Source organism: Mytilus trossulus, chromosome 13, assembly GCF_036588685.1.
Source record: "Mytilus trossulus isolate FHL-02 chromosome 13, PNRI_Mtr1.1.1.hap1, whole genome shotgun sequence".
NCBI classification, from domain to species: domain Eukaryota; kingdom Metazoa; phylum Mollusca; class Bivalvia; order Mytilida; family Mytilidae; genus Mytilus; species Mytilus trossulus.
In genome coordinates, this window is record NC_086385.1 from 49,925,601 (window position 1) to 49,943,000 (window position 17,400).

The window sequence follows — 17,400 nt, forward strand, 5'->3', positions numbered from 1 at the left end:
TTTTAAATTGTATACTTCTGACGTTTCAGTCTCGTTGAAATCTCGTTCAGAATTTGTTTTCGAAATACAAGGGGAAAATATCAATGAATTTTGAAAATGTTATTGACGTCCACTTTACTTTGCACTCCCCATTCCGGCTAGATCCTCAACATTGACAAACGCGTCCACTTTACTTTGCACTTCCCAATCCGGCTAGATCCTCAACATTGACAAACGCGTCCACTTTACTTTGCACTTCCCAATCCGGCTAGATCCTCAACATTGACAAACGCGTCCACTTTACTTTGCACTTCCCAATCCGGCTAGATCCTCAACATTGACAAACGCGTCCACTTTACTTTGCACTTCCCAATCCGGCTAGACTTCAACATTATCAATGGCGTCCACATCACAAGTAACACACATGACAGAGTTTTGAAATCAACTATCTCGTATCAACATAAAGGTGTTGATCAGCAACTATGACACTGTTTCAAAAATTACAGTTTTTAATAGTTGAAACCTAGGGTGCATTAACAGAAATATGTTCAACAAATGAATAACTAACGTCCGTGTAATATTGAGTTGATCAATGTTTTTTCGGCCATTTAGAACAGTACAGTTTCCCTTTATTTCGTTGATAATCCGTGAATGATTTTTTTCCGATTTATGAGTTTGACTGTACCTCTGGTATTTTTCGTTCCTCTTTTAATTCAATATGTGATCCTCTCACGATTGCATATTATTATTCCAACGGTAGTACTCTACACTCCTTTCGAAATAAATCAAATTTCCAAGTTTCAATCAAACCTCTTTAGGTAAAGTAAAATAATACTTTTTACACGAATATTTACCCTTTATATATATTCCGATTCAGATTAAGACCGGTGATACATGCAGAGTTTACTTTGGAACATCCGGGTATTTATATACCCATATATATATGGATAACTAAACATAATCTGGACGCACGGTTATATCAATTACTGGGGATATGGGTATAAACTCATTGGTTGATATCTTTGGCGGAAGTACATGGAATACATCCTCATTCTTTCAATATCCAATTGATTGGTTTAATGCCTATATAGTTATCAAAGGTACCAGGATTATAACTACATCAGGCATAGATTACCTTAGCTGTATTTGGCAAAACTTTTCGGAATTTTGGTTCTCAATGCTCTTCAACTTCGTTCCTTATTTGGCATTTTAAACGTCACTGATGAGTCTTTTGTAGACGAAATGCGCGTCTGGCATATATACTAAAGTTAGTCCTGGTATCTATGATGAGTTTATTTACAACCACTGGGTCGATTCCACTGCTGGTGGAGATTTGTATCCCCAAGGGTATCATAAACCCAGTAGTCAGCGCTTTCTGTGCGGACATGAATTGTCATTGATATGGTTATATTTATAAATTTACTGTTTAAAAAATTTTATAATTTTTTTTAATACTCTGGTTTTTCTACCTCAGGCATAGATTACCTTAACTGTGTTTGGCAAAACGTTTAGAAATGTTGGTTCTCAATGCTCTTCAACTTCGAACCTTCCGGTACCTTCCGGTAGCATGGCGATTGCATGAAGTGGTGTTTTTCTACTCTCCGCCTTTTTTTATTGAAAAACCAGTTACTAAATGTATGTGAGTTATGTGAAGGTCGTAAACTAAATTCAATAGATGATCCACAAAAACTCTAGCAAGTTTTTAATGACATAAACCTGATACAAAAGTCTTTAATTGTTACAAACATTATCTTGGAAATATTATTCGAGTGGACCGAACTTCGTTATTCGTGTAAACAGAGGTCAGGTCAGTGGTCGGAGTCAGAATCGATAATCGTTACTTAAAGTACATTTTGACGGAAATATACGGAGACAACTGATAACCATGGACCCCAGGGAACAAGAAAGGTATGAGACATTAAAAAAAATGTACGAATCTAAATCTGTGTCCGAATGCTTTGCAAGTTTGCACCTCAAATTAGAGGGGGATGTTGAATTTCTGAAAACAGAGGTCAAGGTACTAAAGGACAATGTAGAAAACCTTGAATCTCATGCTAAACTCATGGATGACAGTATTAAAGACATACATAACACTCTCCTTCCTGATATTGAGGAAAAAATATCAACAGAAGAAAAAGAAAGACTAAAGCTAGAGTATTGGGGCAGAAAATGGAACCTGGTGGTAAGTGGTGTGAGAGGAACCCCCTTGGCCGAGATGCCTAAAGCAACTGATGTGTATGTCCGACACTTCTTTGAAAAAACTTTAGAAATACCCAAGGAGCGCATCGAAAAAATGCTGTTCCAGGCCGTGCATAGGCTACCAGGAAAAGAGGGAGACAAAGAGAAGAGAAAGATTATTGTGCGCTTTAATAGTCTGATAGATCGAGACGACATTCTGGCCGCTGGGATGAAGCTTCAACGTGGAAGTGGGTATAGTGTTGTGCCCGATGTGCCGCCGTCTGTTGCCAAACTTCGATTTAATCTTTTAAATGAAAGACGTGCACTGTCTTCATCTGAACAGAGGAAAGTCCATCTTGTATACATTAAAGAGTATCCGTTTGTCATGCTAAAAAAGAAGAGATCATCATAGACCCTTCAGCAGACCTTCTCATGTAAAATAAATAACTTTTAACTGATTTAAACAAAAAAATATTTAAACAAATTGCATTGGAACACTCACAGTAACATTCTGTTTATTATTATTGTATTTTATTACTACGTTCCTGTTTTATGGGTTGTTTTTATTCTACATTGTGTATTCTAAAACTCTCTCTAATTGTTCGGTTTTTTTTTTCTATGTTGATAAATTGTATGTCCTGGCTCATCCGCACATGGCTAATTTGCATATTAGATTGCTCAGGTGGGCATGCGCAACGTAATCCGGATGTTTTGGCTCATGATACAGACAAATACACGGAGAATAATAAAACCCTCTCTAAACTAAAGAAATACATTATATGTGCCTTTCAAGAGTACTTAGGTAAACTGTATTCCAAATATACACCCTTATTGAACTCGTCTAGTAGGTGTTAATAGTTTTTATTAAGTTTTAAACGTGGTCAGACATAATTACTACCGGTCCATCATATACAACGCACATGGCTATACTGAAATTATTCCTCATACTGTCTACTTTTATGTAAAGAACCCCACATATAAATAGAATGTCACTTAACAGTTGATCAAAACTGTATCACCTTTAAAAAACAACTAAACAATCTGAGAGACATGTCATTCTCAAATAAAAGCAGAATTATCTGCTTTCAGCAAAAAGGGGGCACCCCGGACAACAATAATAAACAGTTGAACTTCTGATCCTCAAAATTAAAAACATTACAAAACTTGAAATGGGAAAAGACTTACAGAGATTTGCACCATAATCTTCTTTTTTTTTAGAGGTATAAAGAAAGGGGAAAACAGTTATTTTTGTTTTTGTTTTTTTGTTTTTGTTATAAAAACTATATTTTGTTTTTATATATAAAGGGCTGGGGAAGAGAGACACCCACTGTATTTTAGTTAATTAATTTACTTAATTAGAATTGTATTACCATGAAACGGGAGACCTCAGGTTGTTGTGGGTTAAACGGTTCGAAAAAAACATTTGTATGTCACTTTCATTTCTCTCTACTTATTTGTATTTTATTTTTTTGTATTGCTCTGAATATGTTGATTGACTGTATAATTTTAGATCATTCATCTGTTACAATTGTAAGTGATATAAAATATGGGTAGTTTGAAAATTGGTTGCATAAATTGTAGAGGCCTGTCTTCTGATAAAATTAAAAGAAGAGATATATTTAGTAAATGTAGAGAAAATTATGATATGGTCTTCTTGGTAGATACTCACTGTAAAAAAGAACTTGAAAAGTATTGGCAGGCAGAATGGGGTTATAAAATAATATTTGGGTCGCATACCACGAGCAGTAGAGTAATGAAATGATGTCAGAAATAGATCTGGTTGATGTTTATAGGGAATTATACCCAGAGAAAAAGAGGTTTTCCTGGAGAGGACCTAACAAGAAGCAGGCAAGACTGGACTACTTCCTTGTCTCATCTGATTTTCAACCACTGATAACCTCGTGTGATATTGGTGTTGCATATAGGTCTGATCACTCACCCGTATCTCTGTCCATTCAATTTAATACAAATGAAAAAGGCAAAGGGACGTGGAAATTTAACAATGCTTTATTATACGACAAAGAATTTATAACTAATACTTAAACTTGTATTGCTGATTGTATTGATCAATATAAAATAGTTGATTCTGAAAATAGGGAAGAAATAGAATTTTCCATTTCCGACCAACTGTTTTGGGAAACTTTAAAACTGATGATACGAGGAAAAACAATTTCTTATTCATCTTTTAAAAAGAAAGAACGCAGTAGGGAAGAACAAGAACTAGAAAGTCAATTGAACAATTTGAACAATAATGAAAATATCAATGATAAAAGGGAAGAAATTACACGTATTGAACTTCAGTTAAGGTCGTTAAGAGAATCTAGAATAAAAGGGGCAATAATGAGAGCAAAAGCTAAATGGCAAATTGAAGGGGAGAGAAGTACAAAATATTTCTGTAATCTAGAGAAAAGAAATTATATTGACAAAGTAATACAAAAATTAATTTTAGATAATGGTGAATGCATCACTGATCAAGCAAAAATTCGTGCGGAACAAAAGTTATATTATGAGAATCTATATTCATCTAAGAAAACACTTATAAATAATACACACAGAGCTAATTTCTTTTCTCTTGAAAACCCATTTATCAAAATTCTCTCTGATGAACAAAATATTAATTTAGAGGGGGAACTAAAAAGCTCAGAAATTCATAATGCATTAAAAAATATGAAAAATGGAAAATCTCCTGGTCTGGATGGTTTTACAACTGAGTTTTATAAAAAATTTTGGCACGACATTAATCCTTTCCTACTGCGTTCTTTCAAAGAATCATTTCAAGAAGGTAAATTATCAATTTCACAAACACAAGGTGTTATCACCTGTCTACCCAAAGATGGTAAACCAAAACATTTTCTAAAAAATTGGCGACCTATTTCACTGCTTAATGTAGACTATAAAATAGTATCAACATGTATTGCAAATAGAATTAAAAAAGTCCTTGATCACCTGATTAGTGAAACTCAAACTGGCTTTATGAAAGGCAGATATATTGGTGAGTGTACAAGACTTATATATGACCTCTTGAAAAAAGTAGATGACGAAGATATTCCTGGCTTGCTTGTCTTGTTGGACTTTGAAAAAGCCTTCGACTCTCTTGAGTGGAACTTTATATGTGAAACCTTGACAATTCTAGGTTTTGGGGACACAATAGTGAAATGGTTCACAACCCTTTACTATAATTCAAAAAGCTGCATTCAAAATAATGGTTATCTATCTGATTTTTTTGTAATAGAGAGGGGGGTACGACAAGGGGATCCATTGTCTCCCTATCTTTTTATTTTATGTTTGGAACTGCTTAGTGCATCAATAAAATATGACAACAACATAAATGGTATAAAGATTAAGAATTCTGAATTTTTACTCAGTCAGTATGCTGATGATTCGACTTTGATCCTGGATGATAGTGAAGAATCTCTCAACAGTGCTCTAGATAAGATAGACTTGTTTTACTCATGCTCTGGTTTGAAGGCTAATTTTGAAAAAAACCCAAGTAATATGGATTGGGGCAAAAAGGGGCTGTGGTGAGGAGCTAAACACAAATAAAACAATAATATGGAACCATTCAGGAAATTTCAAACTCCTAGGCATTCAATATTGTTTGTCAAAAGTTGATATATGTGTTGATAATTATTTAGAAAAAATTCAAAAAGTTAAAAATCTTTTAAGTGACTGGTCATTTAGAAATATTACTATATATGGGAAAATTGTAGTTGTGAAAACTCTCGCCCTACCAATTCTAATTCAATGTTTTACTGTTTTACCAGATCCATCCCCAGATATATTAAAGCAGTTACAATCTATGCTATACAGATTTGTGTGGGATGGTAAAGGGGACAAAATTAAAAGAAATATACTTATCTCAAATTACGAGGATGGTGGTGTAAAAATGCCACATATTGAATCATTTATAAAATCACTTAAGTTATCCTGGGTTAAAAAAGTTTTAGACCCCACAAATTATTCCTCATGGAAGGTTCTATTGGCAGATCACCTTGAAATGAATGGTGGTGAAAATATGTGGCATTTATCAAAATCAGCACTCAATGAAATTAAAAAAGAATTTAACCCTTTTTGGCAAAATGTAATTTCATCATGGACCTCATTGTGTGAACCTCTGACCACAGCCCCAAGTGATATTTTGTCTCAACCATTGTTTTTAAATGAAAATATTATGATTGATGGAAAAACAGCTTTTTACAAAAAATGGATACAGAATAATGTATTTTTCATAAATGATCTCATTAAGGAAAATGGAGAATTTTACAATTATGATGAATTTATTAGAAATTATAATATAAAAACAACTTTCTTAGATTTCTATGGACTAATCTTGGCACTGCCAAAGGAATGGAAGAATGTTATTCATTCTCAAGTATTTATCAAACTAAATACTGTCAGTCACAAAAATGTTGCCGCCATAAAAACAGTTGATAAAGTATCAAAACATTTTTATAAATTTTTTCTAGATAAAATAAAGGAAACCCCATCACGCATACAAGAGAAATGGAAAATGAAATTGAGAATAGATATTGTGGCCGAAGAATGGAATTACTTTTTTAGTCTTCCTTTACTTATAACTGAAGATCCCACTTTAAGGGCATTTCAATACAGATTACTCCATAGAATTCTAGGAACAAATACTTTACTTATGAAGTGTAAATATAGTGAAACAGAACTGTGCACTTTTTGTACCGAAACTAAAGAAACATACATACACCTCTTTTTTGAATGTAGTTATGTTCGAACATTCTGGCTTAATTTTTTTCAAAAGTTAGAAGATGTATGTAATGTAAGCTTTCTCCCAACCTTATCAAGTATAATCTTGGGTGTTAAACATCATCTATTTAAAGATATTCTTAATACATGTATTCTGATATTGAAAAGATATGTTTATTTATGTAGAGTTAGATTTACAGTCCCATCTGTTGCTGAAGCAATTGAATGGCTTAAATATTATTATAGGGTTGACATGGTCTCTATGAATTTGTGCTCTACCAGTAAAGCAATAAGATTAAAAGAAAAATGGTCAAGCATTGATAATATTATTAAGAAATAGAGCTCAATGCAGATGTACTCTGTAATCTATTACTGACTTTGTATTTTATAATTTGTAACAAGTATGGTTAACTATATGTTTAGGATTTATAGCAGAATAATTTGTTTGTGCATCTTTATTTGTAGATGAGATTTGAAAATGATATGAAAATAATAAAATATATATTACAACAAAAAAACTTCGAACCTTGATGGCATTTTAAATTTTAGGGATTCGAGCGTCACTGATGAGTCTTTTGTAGACGAAATGCGCGTCTGGCGTATATACTAAATTTAGTCACAATGTTGAATCTGAATTATGATCAAACTGTAATTTCAATTACATCACTAAATCAGATATGATAAAAGTACTATCGAACATCACTAACATGAGTAAAGTGCTACTAGTATATTTATATCAACAAATAGACAATTTTGATATAAAACCTTACAAAGAAAATATGATCACTCATTGTACATCAAACTGTGGTTGTTTTTCTTTGGTCAACCGCCGTGTATCTTTAGATATCTAATTAATCAACACTTGACAAAGTAGTTTCTACTTTTAATTACGCAAGTGATGATGTTTGGCTACTTTGACACTAAGTATTACTTGTTTCACCGCTTCAAACGGTGGACAAAATTGAACCTTTTATTTTTCTTTCTTATGTTAATAATCCGTTATCGTATAATCAAATAATCGATGGGTCAAACCAATGAGCCAAAAATGCAGCGAAAAACTCCCACAACCGGAGGCGTTTTTCAGCTGGCCCCTTAACACAAAGGTATACTAGATTGAAGTGATAATGGACGTCAAACTAAACTTCAAAATATATACACGAGAAATTCAAATAAAAGTTCAGAGGCTCCTGGCTTGGGATAGGCGAAAAAAGCGACTGGGTTAAACATGTTTTTTTGAGATTTCAACCCTCTCCAATACCAATATATGAACAGATCAAATCTTGTAGAGAGTTTGATGCCATCATACCAGTAAATTTAATTGGCATCGGACCGATGTTGCCTCCTAGCCAACTAAAGTGATAAGGAAAACTTTTATTGTTTCTGTTAGGTCGACATTGTCTTGAATAAGTTTGAACAACCCAGATGAAAAAATAATGCCATGTAGAATGTATGCCCCATCTTCAATGTTCTAATCTCCTGATTAGCCAAACTTCTTTAAAATAGTTATCAAAGGTGTGTCCATATATACGGTGCATTTGTGATGATAAACCTAAATGAAAAGGAGTAAAAAAGATGTCTATTCATAATATTATACATTCTACGAAAACCATACGTCTAAGAACTTTGTCAATAGGTATATTGTACTCTTTGTTAACTGCCGCGTATGCACCATCATCCAACAGACAATACAGAAATGTTTTTAAAGCATGGGGCATACTTTCAATTGAATAATCCAGTAACATTTTACTTTTTTTTGTAGTGTTGGTTCATGATAAATTTCAAAAACTATATCAGCATGACAACATTGGCTCTCTTCAGCAAAATAAAGGTTTTATTAATATGCAAACATATCACTTGCATTTTTTGCTATTAATTTAAATTTGTTTTTTTTTTAAGAAAGATAAAATTTTCTATAAACTTGAACAAGTAACTAATAATCAATGATTCTACAACATTTTGTTTGTAACATTAACAAACTGAAAATTCCACACAACGTTAATGAAAAAAAGTTCCTAGAATGTTGAATTGTAACTGAAATAACCTTACAGGAACCAATCCACAACGTTCGTTGAACGTTATGTCTTTGGTGGGATATCACAGTAATTTCAAACGGTTAAATATCCGTCATTACGTCATAAGACAACTTTATAGAACTACTGTTTACAATATTTGATGAACCTTGGTCTTGTTGGGGCTGTATACATGTAATTATAAATTGAACAAATTATATTTTTAAGACTTTGTTGAAGCCGATGTGTTGTGCAGTTTTCTCGGTCGCAATCCTCGTGCAGAAATTAAGTCCGGTTAAATTATCAAGTAAAGTTGTTAACAAGAATACTTCTTTGTGTACAGTCACGTCATCTTAAATCGTCAAAATGTTAGAAAAGCTGCTTCATGTTAAGGGTTAAATAACTCTTTACTTTCTGATTTCAAATTTGGTAGCAAATATTTAGTGATGTAAGCTTGGTGGTATAAAGCTTAAATAGTAAAATTATCATGAGTTATTTTGTAAATGAATATAAGTATAAAAGCCAATAACAACTAGTAAAAAAATCTGAGACAATGTATGACATTCTTGTCCCGTTTGTTTCATTGTTAAATTATCTAATTGTAAGAAATTAGTACATGATGTGTTTTGTGGCAAACTTGTCACTTATTTTTCATTTAAAGAAAGGAGAAAAATATTTAGATATCATTATTTCAAGAAAGGTAGTTCATATGTTAATTAAGAATCGGTGTTCACCCATTACATTAGGAATTGAAAATGCCACATTCTCAAAATTCGTATTGTGCAGCTGATAAAGTTGAGGATGATCGTCATTTTTCAATCGAATGCTCATTTCATAATAATTTGAGTGATGAACTCTTTCATCATATTTCTAGCACTCTTCAGAACTTTAAAAAGTTAGATAAACATGTTTAATCTTTGATTTTAACACAAGAAAACTTTACTATCATGGGAAAAAATTATGAATTTATTGGTGATTTCTTTTGAATTATGTATTTACAAGTCTTGATTAGATCGTTGGGTTTCCCGTTTGAATGGTTTTACACTAGTAATTTTGGAGCCCTTTATAGCTTGTTGTTCGGTTTGAACCAAGGCTCCGTGTTGAAGGCCGTACATTGACCTATAATGATTTACTTTTATAAATTGTTATTTGGATGGAGAGTTGTCTCATTGGCACTCACACCAAATCTTCCTATATTCATTGATCACTGTTTGGTTTTGATTTATATGCTCTTAGAAGATCCTTTAATTTGGAAAACAAAATATTCTTTTCTGTTCTATTCTGTTTATATTCAGATTTCGAATTGAGTATATAGAAAGTATTCGAACTACCTTAATTATTCTTATGAATATATACGGAGTTATTTCTTAAAATCTGTTATTACATAAACGTAATAATAAAAATTATACAGACAGACTCATTTTATTTTACCCTGATACCCTGATATTTGACTTCAAAAGTGTCGGACTTATGGGTTGTCAGAATATTGTGCTGTCGGAACAATGGGTTGTCGGCGGAGTATAGGGCTGTCGGAGCAATGGGTTGTCGGACTATTGGGTTGTCGAACTAATGGGTTGTCGGACCAATAAACTGTCGGAATAATGGCGTGTAACCGTTCCATCAACATTTGATCACATGGTAATTCTTGTGTTTTTCTAATGTTGTCTCTTGCTCATCAACCCAAAATGCATACATGTAATACCAATATCTAAATCCAAATATGGAAACCTATTGAATTTCACATTTTGGTTCTAATGGGTGGGAGAGGGGAAAACATATGAAGTACCTGGCATCAATCTTAACAGTCAATATGTATTGCCTGACCAAATATAGCCCTTTATCTTACCTCCTATACATTTCTAGAAATGTGATTGGTTAAAAGCGCCCTCGTGGAGACCGTGTATATTTCATATTAGATTAGTAGGGAGGCGGGGCTTATCTTATACATAGTTAGTAGTGGTGTTACGTTCCTTATTTTACCATATAACGATGTAGGGAGGCGGGGCTTATCTCATACACGGTTAGTAGTGGTCTTATAAAAACAAAACTGTACTGAGAAAAAATCGTAAAGATTTAAACCGACGAAGAAATTGATGATTAAGATTGAAATAAATTCATAAATAGATATAGGAAGATGTGGTGTGAGTGCCAATGAGACAACTCTCCATCCAAATAAAAATTTAAAAATTAAACCATTATAGGTTAAAGTACGGCCTTGGCTCACACCGAACAACAAGCTATAAAGGGCCCCAAAATTACTAGTGTAAAACCATTCAAACGGGAAAACCAACGGTCTAATCTATATAAACAAAACGAGAAACGAGAAACGAGAAACACGTATATATTACATAAACAAACGACAACTACTGTACATCAGATTAAAACACATTTAAAACTTAACCATTTGTTATTGTTGGTATCTGTTTTTGTCGGATCAATGGAAGTAGTTTCTTAATGCTAGAAGTATTGAAGAATTGCTCATTTTGATAGGTCACTAGTCTAAATTTCACACGTTGAGATATTCGGTAAGATAAATTCATTACATAGTGTTCTAGTGACCTTATACGATATTTATGGGTTCAGTATTTATGGGGTCAGTAAATTCCATATGGGGATTCGAGCATCGCTCTCAACCCATATGTACCGTATTAGGCCTCTAGCACAATATGTAACTAATATTAACTAACCACTTTGATATTGAAAGAATGAGGATGTATCACATGTACTACCGTCAAAGATATCAACCAATGAGGTTATACCCATATCATCAGTGATTGATATAATGTTGCATCCAGTTCATGTTAAGTTATGGGCATAGAAAAACTCTGTTGTCCATACAGCATATTTGCAAACAACACCACTAACAAGTCTTTCCCTTAAGGAATAGTATTCCCTAAACTCAAAACAAAAATGTCTGCAAAACTGTAATGCAATATTATTCTTTTATTTCTTCACAATGCTACTAACCATTTCAAGATACGTGTACACCACAGTTCGATATAAATAGTTTCACCAATCAATATGTCATCATTAATTCAACCACATACAACATGTACAATTTATAAAGTCCCGTTTAAGGCAATGAACTCATATCAAAATGAACTTTATTTGAATCACATCTTCAGCATGATGAAAGCTTTTTGTAAGCAAAGTGTCAACTATGCTGGCGTGTCGCTTACTTTACTGTTGTTGGATCAAACTCACTCTATACTTCCCGTACAGGTACATTGACAATTGTATTTTCACAGCTCTGTTGAACATATATTAACTAATAATAATTCAATTTGGTTTATTTTGCGTACAATCGACGTGGAAAACCACTAGGGAATCAGTGTATCTCGAACAGTAGACAAAGACATTTAAATAAAACATTTCGCCATACGTAAAATTTTAGAATACATTGGTAAACAAAATAAAACAAAACAATAATATTGCAACAATTAATCTTCCAAGTCAAACAGATTTTTGAGACATCTTTATTAAGGGATTAAGGGGGCCCATGCCCCCCCTTTTGAGAAAAAAATTTGGTTGATTATATAGGGAATCACTGGAGTGTGACGGGAGCGGCCCCCTCTTAGGCAGCTAATGGGCCCCCACTTATGACAATTTCTAGATCCGCAACTGATCTTTAAACACATCAATAAAATTACATATATACACATCCACTAGTAAAAATCTCAAAATTAGGGACACATTTTTAGAATTACTTCTTAATAGGTTCAGTTATAATTTAGTGTTATATCTATATTTACACTATTTCTTTTTTTTTATTGAAATCAAATCATACCTTAAACATATTGTACTCACCAGATTCTAATCAGAAAAATACTGTCATTTTTTAAAAATACATATCAGCTTTCAATATCGGAATTAAAAGTAAATAGCAATTTTTTCAGTCATTAATCAATACAACCGAGATTTTTAATGAGAAGGGAACATGACAAAACAGGAAACTTCCTGTAGCGACATTTCAGAAAACCAATTCTTCATAGATGTATGCTTCTGTTAACGGGGAAATCAGCAGTTTCTATCAACCAATCTGTTCAGAGTAATATTCGTAATATAGGAAGATATGGAACGAGTGCCAATAAAGATCATTCCAGCCAACAAATCTAATACCAAGTGACATGTAAGTTTACACTAAATGCTTTCAATTTCTCAATCTTACTATTCTTTTCTTACCAGTCAGGATCCTACTTCGTCAAAATTATCTCCCCATTGCGCCAGTTCATTTTCACAATCGTAGAAATAGACGCCATTGTAGGGATGACGCGTTACCAATTTTGCTCTTGGAAACCGATAAATTTATCCACATTGCACCATTACGATCATTATATGTCAGTTGTATTTGAAAAGACAAATTCATCACCTAGCTAATGAGCATCAGTTAATGATCTTGTCTGCATTGATTCAACTTAAAACTATTGTCTGATCGGTTGTCAGGTGGAATTTTCGAAAATTCATAAACATTAAAAAAATTTCTAATTAAATATTTCGTAGAAGGGCAGACTAGATTTTTTTAGTGGTTGAAGACTATAAACCCTAGATATCACACACAAAAAAATATAATTTTTCGAAGCTATGCATTTTCATCATCCAACTTGAAAGACTGTCGTCAAGTACTTACAGTAAAAAAAATAGCTATTCGAACACACCTACTCTGTTTTTGTGATTCATTAGATAGGTATTTCACTTGACCCATATATTTCATCTTTTAGCACTGTGATCTTTTTATGTTATAAAATCAAGCTGTAGCTTTGATATATTAAAATGATAAAATATGAAGCGAGACGGTGTATGAAGTATTCTTGCTTTGTACGATATCAAGACAAAATATTCAACTCAAACACGCCATAACATAAAAAGGTGCACTAGATTTCCTCTTTTCGATACAATTGTTACCCATTTTATTGGGATTTTTTTCTTGAGTCACACAATAGAAAGGCAGACACGAAAATTACTGAACTAATAGATTGATATGTTTATCGTCCGTGGTAATTTAAAAAAAAAATCGTAGGTTATGCATCTTCTACATCCAATTTGAAAGATACCCATGTCGTAGACTTGATATATATTTGTTCTGCTTTATTATGTACTAAATAAATTGATGACTTATGCAAATGGTGTTTTTAAAATAAAACACATCGTAATTGAGAAGAAAATTGTAATTTTGTTTGTTTCTATTAACTTTTAAAAGTTTTGTACCTATAGTAAACATTACAGTTAACATTCCTCGCCTTCTCTAACAAAGAGCTTCGATTCTTTTGTTCTATTTCAACCGGGTTTCCGACTGTACTCACTGCACTCCTTCTATTAATTATAATAAGCAGTCAAATTGCATTGACTGTATATTTCTTTGTCATATACAGTCACTGGCCCGATATTACTTTTCCTTATGAATATTTAGATAGAACTTGCCGAAATGTTCATGTCCGTCACATTTTTTTCGTAATAAGTTTTGTTGTTGACAATTGGCTAGAGTTATAGGTGGAGAGTTGAGATCTCACAAACATGTTTAACCCCGCCGCATTTTTGCGCCTGTCCCAAGTCAGGAGCCTCTGGCCTTTGTTAAACTTGTATTATTTTAATTTTAGTTTCTTTTGTACAATTTAGAAATTAGTAATGCGTTCATTATAACTGAACTAGTATATATTTGTTTACGGGCCACCTCCGGGTGTGGGAATTTCTCGCTACATTGGAGACCTGTTGGACACCTTCTGCTGTTGTTTTTTTTCTACGGTCGGGTTGTTGTCTCTTTGACACTCTCCCCATTTCCATTCTCAATTTTAATCATCAGTCTTGCATCTCTCCCAACCATTAGAAAAAATGCATATTTTTCTAGATTTTAATATAAGCTCGGGATATAAAACTGGTATCCATACAAATATATTGAGTGTCATCTCTCAGACTATGTCTAATCGATACTAGACTCAAGCTAGCGAACAATAAGCTAGCGAACAATAAGGTTAATCAAGCTAGCGAACAATAAGCCAGCGAACAATAAGAAAACTCGCCAACATGATAATGCATAAAAACCGAAGACTTGCAATAACACCAAACGTACTTATAAATATGATGACAAATATATAAATATGATGACAAATAGTTTCCAGTAGGAAGATGAAATGTAATTCCATTTTAACACATACTAAGTTTAATTATTTATTCGAGTATTGAATACATCTTTTTCTAAAGCCGGGAATCTAAAAAACGTTTTAGCTATTAACTCTTTCTCCTTTCTCTATGATAAGGTATGGGTTGTTATATGTATAATAATAATAACAATTGATAACAACAAGTTACAATACACTAGTGTAGCGATTTAATTAGATCTTCAAGCTTATAGAAATTATTCAATTGAAAAGAAAACTGATAACCATTCTTTTCGCCTAAGAAATAGCTAGTCCAGGTAATTATTCAAAAGTAAATAGTCACTCTAGTTATTTATCTATTACATTCTTTCAAGAAAAGCTATAACTGGATCGGCCCCGATTGATCAATTTTCATCTTCATGAAAAGGCGGAAAAAAGTATTGAAGTGTCGTTTTATTTCTGCAGGAAAACAAAAAATCATTTTAGTTAAATAGGTTGCTGGATCCATTAGTCTATTATAATAACACTTGCTCTGATTCAATTATTTAAGTTTTAAAGTTGATGCTTTTTCTTTTTTTTTATTTGAACTCGGTTGACATATTGATAGATACAACAGAAAATTGCTAAATCAACAAAATAACAATTAGCAAAATAAGTAATAGAAAACAAATGAAAAAAATAGAAAACATTGGCCCCGAGGTCTTAGATTATAAGTCTAATTTTCAGGAACCGTCATGGAACTGTGATATGAGAAAAATTTAAAAAAAAATCTTTAAATGAAAATGTTAGGTGTGCCTGTCAAGTATTATAAAGTCTGTTAGAAAATTGGCATGTTCAAATTTGTTTAGGGGAAAATAAAAAAATATTTAACTATGATTATCAAAGTTTTTGGTAGTGTAAAAATATATCGCATAATCGGGAATAAACTCCTAAAAATACTTGGACATACAGAGATTTATGACAGAAACAAACTGTTATAAAACGCCAAACCGATAGCTTGAAAATTAACCCGCCCCGATGCCTTTAAAGCATACTATACGAGTTTTACCTGTCAGTTTTGAAAGCTGTACGATGTCTTGCAGTTGTTTACATGGTTTACATCGCTATCATTTGTTTACAGTTAATCATTGCGTCATTAGCAAAACATTTTCAAAAATAAATCTCCAAGACATCATTTAATTCAACCGGTATTCAAGTGAATTCAAAATATGGTACGAACGGACCCAAGGGGCCGCGACCGTGTAAAATGAGAATGCGTTTTTGGAGCGAAGCGGCACCGTTGACGTCATACATGTGACTTTTTCAGTATTTATATATTCTTTTTTTTCAAATGTTATGCTTAAATCAGGTATAATTCTCTCCTTTTAGACTTTTATGCGAAAAATGAAGAAAGCACTCTGAATTTCTGACCATTCGTATTTTCTGTTTTGAGAGCCGTAATGTAGTGGTTAGTGCATCGGACTACTAACACAAATGTTCCTGGTTAGAATCCCGTTCGGGATGAAAATTTCAGGAACTCAATTTTCGGCTCTCCCTTGACACCATTTAAGAGTATGGTCTTGAGGAAACGATGATAGTCCGTCGGAAGGGGACGATAAATGGCTGACCCGTGTTAAGAGAGCAACATCTTGCACGTTAAAGACACCCTTGTAGATTTCGAAAAAGAGTAGGATAATGCCGCTACAAGGCAGCTCTCGGATTGATATAAGTTGCAAACCTTGTTTCCCAATCCACTATAAATAAATATGTTTAAACTAAGAACGTTTTGTACACTTATTTACATCATCAAGGGTGCTTTCATACACGCCCGCGTTCCAAGGTCGTCAAATCTATTTTGAGAAGACCCCTGAAAGCGACCGTTTTCAAGGCACTCGTCGTAAGAAACATGCGTTAACATATGCGCATTGTTAAAGGGCCGTGCCACCTTAAATATATAAAAGCATCCGAAATTAAGATCAAAATAAAAAAAAAACATAGTTTTTGAGTTCTGTCGAAATCCACCCTTTTCTAAATAAAGAATCGTATCGAAGGAAAAATAAGAAAATCTTCCGAGTCGTGTCGAATTTGCCCAGTCCAGTTAAAATAAAAACCTTCATATGCTAAAAAAGCAAAAAATATTCATTTATTGACACAGATGCATAGTCAGCCAGGTATTTACTACATAGAAACTTTGTAGTTCAACACTTAAATGAAGAGACAGTTGTATTTCCGCAGTGGGAAAACGAAAAGATGAAATTTACAGAAGACTGGTCGATGAATAGAAAAAAAATGAAAAAATCCCATTATCATATTCTGATTTGTCTGTACAAAGATAGTTCTACCGAGCCAATCTCTTCTCATATATCAACGAGGGCAGTAGATCTTAAACTTATTCTGATTGTCTGTTTGTATATTTGCAAATGTATAAATCCTGTAAGCAAGTTACA